The 6,292-nt window shown below is 46.2% G+C and overlaps 1 protein-coding gene across 1 annotated transcript in view; it reads left to right on the top strand.

Annotated features, from left to right (window-relative positions):
* Positions 1 to 1,001: 1,001 nt before the first annotated feature.
* The window catches only part of FBXO46 (F-box protein 46), a 20,632-nt gene continuing 15,341 nt past the window's right edge, over positions 1,002 to 6,292 (top strand). The window contains exon 1 of the mRNA XM_003799520.3: positions 1,002 to 1,057. The gene's annotated coding sequence lies outside the window, so the exon portion shown is untranslated. The remainder of the gene's footprint in view (positions 1,058 to 6,292) is intronic.

The following is a 6,292-nucleotide window of genomic DNA, read 5'->3' as shown; positions in this document are numbered from 1 at the left end:
CACTCTACGGAGGACAATAAAGTGAGACTCTGTTTCTAAGAAGAAAAAAAAAAGAAGGATGAACTAGAAAATATGTAAGGGGAGGTGATCTAACGACTTAGTTGAAAGTAGAAGACCTGAAGTCCAGCACATGTTGGATCAAATCACTTCTTGGCTCTGTTTTCATGGATCAGAGGCTTAATCTCTTTCCGCTTTATAAATTTGGGGTGATAATTCTTACTAAGGTTGCCTGCAGGGTATCTAGCATATATGTGACTCCTATGCAATTAATATTTACTCAACACATATTTACAGCGTTTGAGATCTTGGAACAAGGTACACAAAGACTCTCTTGTTCGTGGAACTTAAATTCTAACTATGATGTGGCTAGCTCCTAATGCGTGGGCTTTTTTCTCTCCCAGGCTTAATACTCTCATTTGTAATTTTTTTTTTTTTTAATTGAGACAGTCTCACTTTGTTGCCCTTTGTAGAGTGCTGTCGCGTCATAGCTCACAGCGACCTGAAACTTGGCTCAAGCGATTCTCTTGCCTCAGCCTCCCTAGTAGCTGGGACTACAGGCGCCAGCCACAACACAAATGTAAATGAGGAGGTAAGCAGAGGGGGGAGAGGAGAAAAGGATGGGAAAGTATGAGGCACTGAAATTATTGTGTTAATCGGCATAAATAAATCAATAAACTTTCTCCTCCCCAACTCTCCACCCTCACCAACGCCCTTTTGCAATTTTCTTAATTGCCTTTGCAGGGACTCCGGCCAAAATGGAGGAGGCTGGACTCCATCTCCCAGAGCGCCTCGCGGGGGGGGGGAGATCTCTGCGCCTGCGCTGCCAAGTGTCCCGTATTCCTTTTGGGAGTTAGAGTCGTTCTTTTCCGCAGTCCGCCTACTTTGCTTCCTACCTCACCCTCAGTCTTTGACCGCACTGCCTTCTGGGAGGGGTAGTCCATAGCCTGTTGGACTTCAATTCCCAGCGGGCCTACGGGCGAGAACCCGGAAGGGGCGGCTGGAGAGGAGCGAGTGGGGGAAACCCGCGCAGCCGAGGGAGGTGCAGCGCACCGCGACGGTGAGATCCCCAGGCGGGGGCGGGGGGCATTTGAGAGTGGGGACCGGGGTTCCGGACTGGGTGGAGTGAGGGAAAAGACAGGGGCTAAAGAGGGCCTTGGGCGAGGGGAGATAACCTGGGGGTGGCGACTGGGAGGATTGGGAGCCGGAGGTAGTAGTAGAATGGGGGCTGGGGGAGGGCTATTGTAGGTGGGGAGGGAGTCGACCTTTGAGATTGATTGTAAGGGGGGGGGTGGGTCAGACCTGGGGAGGAGGACCCTGAGTTGGAGACGAGGCTGGATTTCTAGGCAGAGTCTCTGAGGGAGTCAATTTTGAGGGATTTAGTCTGGGGGGTATGGAAAGATAACGAGGGTCAAGACTAGATGAGTGAGGAGGTCTGGAGGTTTCAAGAGAAAGGCCAACAGTGGGTGAAACGGACTGGGGCCTCTGGGTCGCATTGAGGCTAGGAAGGCAAGTTGAGGAGGTGAGAGAGAATTCAGTGGTGGGATAGAGTATAGGTTAAGTTCCAAGACTGAGGAGTGTAAAATTAAGGGCCTGGATATAGAGATAGTTTGCGTAGTTCAGCCAGAGACTCCGATAAACTGGACAGTAACAGAACTGTAGTAATATGGCCAGAAAGGGCCATAGAGACAACCTTTTACATCTTCACTTCCCCACTGGAATTTTGAAGAGTGTAGTGGTTTATCTGTATTAGCAGAGTACAATATTCAGATCTCTTATTATTCCAGTCCTTTGTGACTTGGGCAAGTCTCTCTCTGAACCTCAGTTACCTTATCTGTAGTGTGAGAACAAGAAGTATGCTGCTGAGGTCTAAAGGGAGGCTCATTAAAATTGTTACTGTTGATGGGGCATGGTGGCTCATGCATGAGGTCAGAAGTTCGAGCCCAGCCTGACTAAGAGCAAGACCTGTCTACTAAAAACAAAAAATGTGTCGTTGGTAGTGGCACAGGCCTGTAGTCTCAGAGACTGGGGAGCCTGAGGCAGTAGGATGCCTTGAACCCGGGAGTTTGAGGTTACAGTCAACTATGATGACACCACCGCACTCTGGGTGACAGAGGGAGACTACTGTCTCAAAAAAAAAAAAAAAAAAAAATTGTTAGTGGAAAGCCAGGCTGCAAAGTTTCACTATCAGAGCTGTTAGTGGGAAGTGACTGGATTACACGTGCTAATGGATTCTCTTCTTTTTACTCCAGCTCCAGGTGTGTTTTCTCAAAACCTGGCACTGATCTGGGCACACCCTAGCTCAGAAGCATGTAGGGGCTCTGCTAATGCTTATTGTATCACAAAGTGCCTAGCCCTGTTAGTTGTTTGTACATATTAACTCATTTAATACTGGTGTAAGGTGTAAAATGCTGTTATTGTGTCCATTTTATAGAAGGGAAGCAGAGATACAGAGAGGTTGAGCAACTTTCCAAAGGTCATCAAAGCACTCAAGATTCCAATCCTGGCAACCTGGCTCAGAATGTGTGCTTTCACCACTGTAATCTAGTCTCTTCTTGTACTGAAGTACAATGTATTGGGTAGGGATAGAGACCAAAGTAGTCTTCAGTTAGAATTTTAGTTCTGCCATTTACTTGGTGTATGATGTCAGTCAAGTCTTTTGGTCTTTCCTTACCTAGAAAATGGGATCAAAAACCCTAAGAAGGAGAGAAGATACAGGGAGATAATTTGTGTGAAGTGCTTGGAACAAGTGCTTAATACATAGATTGTCTTTTTGGAACATGAATGGGAAAACAAGAGAAGACAATAGAGAGCGACCAGTGAGAGAGGCATCAGGTAGATGCCAGGCTGTCTCCTGTTCTTCCTCTTTCAGGTTGCCCACATATCTTGACCCTTCTTGTTTGCTACCCTCTACCCCTGGGTTCCTAAGTCCAACTATGACTCCCCGAAAGGGTGCTTAGAAACTCAGTGTGTCTCCATCCCCATTCCTGTCCCCAGCCAGATATAAATCATTTGCCAAAAGCCAATCTGGCCTAACTCCAGGTGTTTCAGTGAATAGGAAATTTGTTTTTCTTTTTTGAGACAGAGCCTCAAGCTGTCCCCCTGGGTAGAGTGCCGTGGCATCACAGCTCACAGCAACCTCCAACTCCTGGGCTCAAGCGAGTCTCCTGCCTCAGCCTCCCAAGTAGCTGGGACCACAGGCGCCCACCACAATGCCCGGCTATTTTTTGGTTGCAGCCAGCATTGTTGTTTGGCGGGCCTGGGCTGGATTCGAACCCGCCACCTTAGGTGTATGTGGCTGGTGCCTTAGTCACTTGAGCCACAGGCGCTGAGCCAATAGGAAATATTTCTAACGGGGTTTTTTGTTTGTTTTTATTCCGTTAAAATTATGGTCTGTAGGCCTCATAGGGCAGTTTGGCAACTTTATAGTTTACCTTGAAATGATTTGGTTCATTTGCTGTGAACCTTCTGGAGTTTATTATAAGTATAGTGACTCTGATAGTAAAGCTTATTATGGTTAAAAGCACTAGCATCACATAGGACCAGGTTCAAATCCTGGCCTCTGTTGCTATGTGTCCTTGGCCAACCTGCATTCTCATTCTGGGCCTGTTTTCTCATGTGTAAAACAAGACCACATTCAAACTGTGAGGTCCTCCTAAAGAGTTGATGAGGTAAATAATGAGGTAGCACATAAAATGCCTGGGGTGTATTAAGCTCTTAATAAGTGTGAGGTTCTTCTATGATTTTTATTTTTTATTTATTTTTGGAGATAGAGTCTCACTTTGTTGCCCTAGGTAGAGTGTAGTAGTGTTGTAGCTCACAGCAACCTCAAACTCTTGGGCTTAAGTGATTCTCTTGCCTCAGCCTCCTGAGTAGTTGAAACTGCAGGTACCTGCCACAATGCCAGGCTGTTTTTAGAGATGGGGGTCTCACTCTTGCTCAAGCTGGTCTGGAATCTGTGAACTCAGGCAATCCACCCATCTCATCCTCCCAGAGTGCTGCGATTACAGGCATGAGCCACTGTGCCAGGCCCCCAAATACATTTTTCTTAAAAGAATAAAAATCAGGCTGGGCGTGGTGGCTCATGCCTATAACCCTAGCATTCTGAGAGGCTGAGATGGGTGGATTACTTGAGCTCACGAGTTTGAGACCAGCCTGAGCAAAAGCGAGACCCCATCTCTATTAAAAATAGAAAAACTGGGCAGCACCTGTGGCTCAGTGGGTAGAGCACTGGTCCCATATACAAGGGTGGTGGGTTCAAACCTGGCTCAGGCCAAACTGCAATAAAAAAAATAGCTGGGCGTTGTGGCGGGCACCTGTAGTCCCAGCTACTCGGGAGGCTGAGGCAGGAGAATTGCCTAATCCCATGAGTTGGAGGTTGCTGTGAGCTGTGACATCACAGCTCTCTACCTAGGGTGACAAAGTGAGGCTCTGTCTCTAAAAAAAATAATAGAAAAACTGAGGCAAGAGGATTACTTGCACCCAAGAGTTGGAGGTTGCTGTGAGCTATGATTTCACCGCACTCTACCCAGGGCGACAACTTGAGACTGTTCAAAAAAAAAAAGAAAGAAAATCACGGAAGGCTGGGTGAGGTGACTCACACCTGTAATCCTATCACTCTGGGAGGCTGAAGCAGGTGGTTTGCCTGACCTCGTGTTCGAGACCAGCCTGAGCAAGAGCAAGACCCCTGTCTTTAAAAATAGCCTGGCATTGTGGCAGGCACCTGTAATCCCAGCTACTCAGGATGCTGAGGCAAAAGAATGCTTGAACCCAAAAGTCTGAGGTTGCTGTGAGCTGTGACAGCAAGGCACTTTATTGGGGGGGGACAAAGTCAGACTCTGTTTCAAAGAAAAATGTATTTGAGCACAAACTCTGGAGCCAGAGAGCCTGGGTTTTTACATCCCAGGCTGTGTGACCTGGGACAAGTCACTTAACCCCTTGGGACCTCAGTTTCCTCTTCTGGAAAATGGGAGTTCATTAAGTAGTTAGCAAGTGTTAAGTAGAGCACCTTGAGTACTCCACCCTACCCATGAGGAGGCAGGCAACAGTGCTTAGTGTTGTCATGATGATAATGCTGGGGTATTTCTGCAGCTCTGATGGCATTTGTGCTCATTTTTCAGGTTTGAGTTTCTCTATCCCTGATTTATTTTCCAGCCCCTTATGTCAGCTTTGCCTGGGCTTATCTTTGCTTTCATGATTTTTAACATTCTGTCTGCAGCTCTCATTGAATTATCTGAAAACCTTTTGGTTTGGGGGAAAGTTGCCAAACTCTCACTTGCCCCTGTTGCTATATGTCACATCTGGATGTCTCAGGGTAATTTTTTTTCCCTACCCTTCTTTTATTTGTCTTAGAAAATTTGTCTGCTTTCCAAGTTATTTTGCCTTTTCTTAAAATCTTAAATTTGTTTTCAGCCTATGCTCGTCTGAAGCTTACTCATACAAAATGGTATTTTTACCATTTTTTATGATATATTTCTGGCTACTGTCTTATTCCTAAAAGCACAGGTTTTCTAAAAGGTCTGGCTTGTGGCACTGCTTGGTGATGCTGTCCCTAGTCCCTCAGTTATGAATCATTAGCCTCCCCCTTCATATACCTTTTGTCTCCCTTACCTGTTATATTTGTTTCTTTGTACTGCTTGCCACCTCGAAACCGACTGTGTGCTTATTGTCCTTTTCTCTAGTTAGTATGTCAGCCTGGTAAGGATGAGGATTTCTGTCTTCTGTTCCCTCTGTATCCTTGCTGCCCAGAATTGTTTGTGCCTGGCACAAAGTAGGCGCTCTGTAAAGATCTGAATAAGTGAGATCTAATACCCAACAGTAACAAAGCAGTGGCCATATTTAGGTGTTTGTGAGTGACTCTTCGGGATGAGTTTAATTTCTGAATGTGAAATAAAGAGGAGAGAAGTCTTTGTCTCTATTAGTGTTGTCAAACTCTTCTTTAGCCTCACTTTTTCTTAATAATCCCAGCACCTGATTTGGAGCCTCTCCTCATTGCCAGACTGGTACCAGAAACTCTACTAGGTTGATCTCTGAATCATCAGCTAGCTCATGGATGGATCTGTCATTATCTCCACTTTACAGCAGAGGCACGGAGGGTTAAGACTGAGGTCACACCCCCCAGAAGTACGAAAGCCAGGATCCAACAGGCCTTGCCTGGGTCCTTTCTGCTTCCAGGAACTCTAGATCCCAGGGTTTGGATTTTTCTTACCTTCAAGAAGCTAGTAAGCAGAAAGGGAAACTTTTTTTTTTTGAGACAGAGCCTCAAGCTGTCCCCCTGGGTAGAGTGCCGTGGCAT

The sequence above is a fragment of the Otolemur garnettii genome, unplaced genomic scaffold (assembly GCF_000181295.1).
Source record: "Otolemur garnettii isolate 467f Iridium unplaced genomic scaffold, OtoGar3 scaffold00152, whole genome shotgun sequence".
Lineage (NCBI taxonomy): Eukaryota > Metazoa > Chordata > Mammalia > Primates > Galagidae > Otolemur > Otolemur garnettii.
Note: the sequence above shows the minus strand (reverse complement) of the source record. Positions and strands in the feature narration are given on the sequence as shown.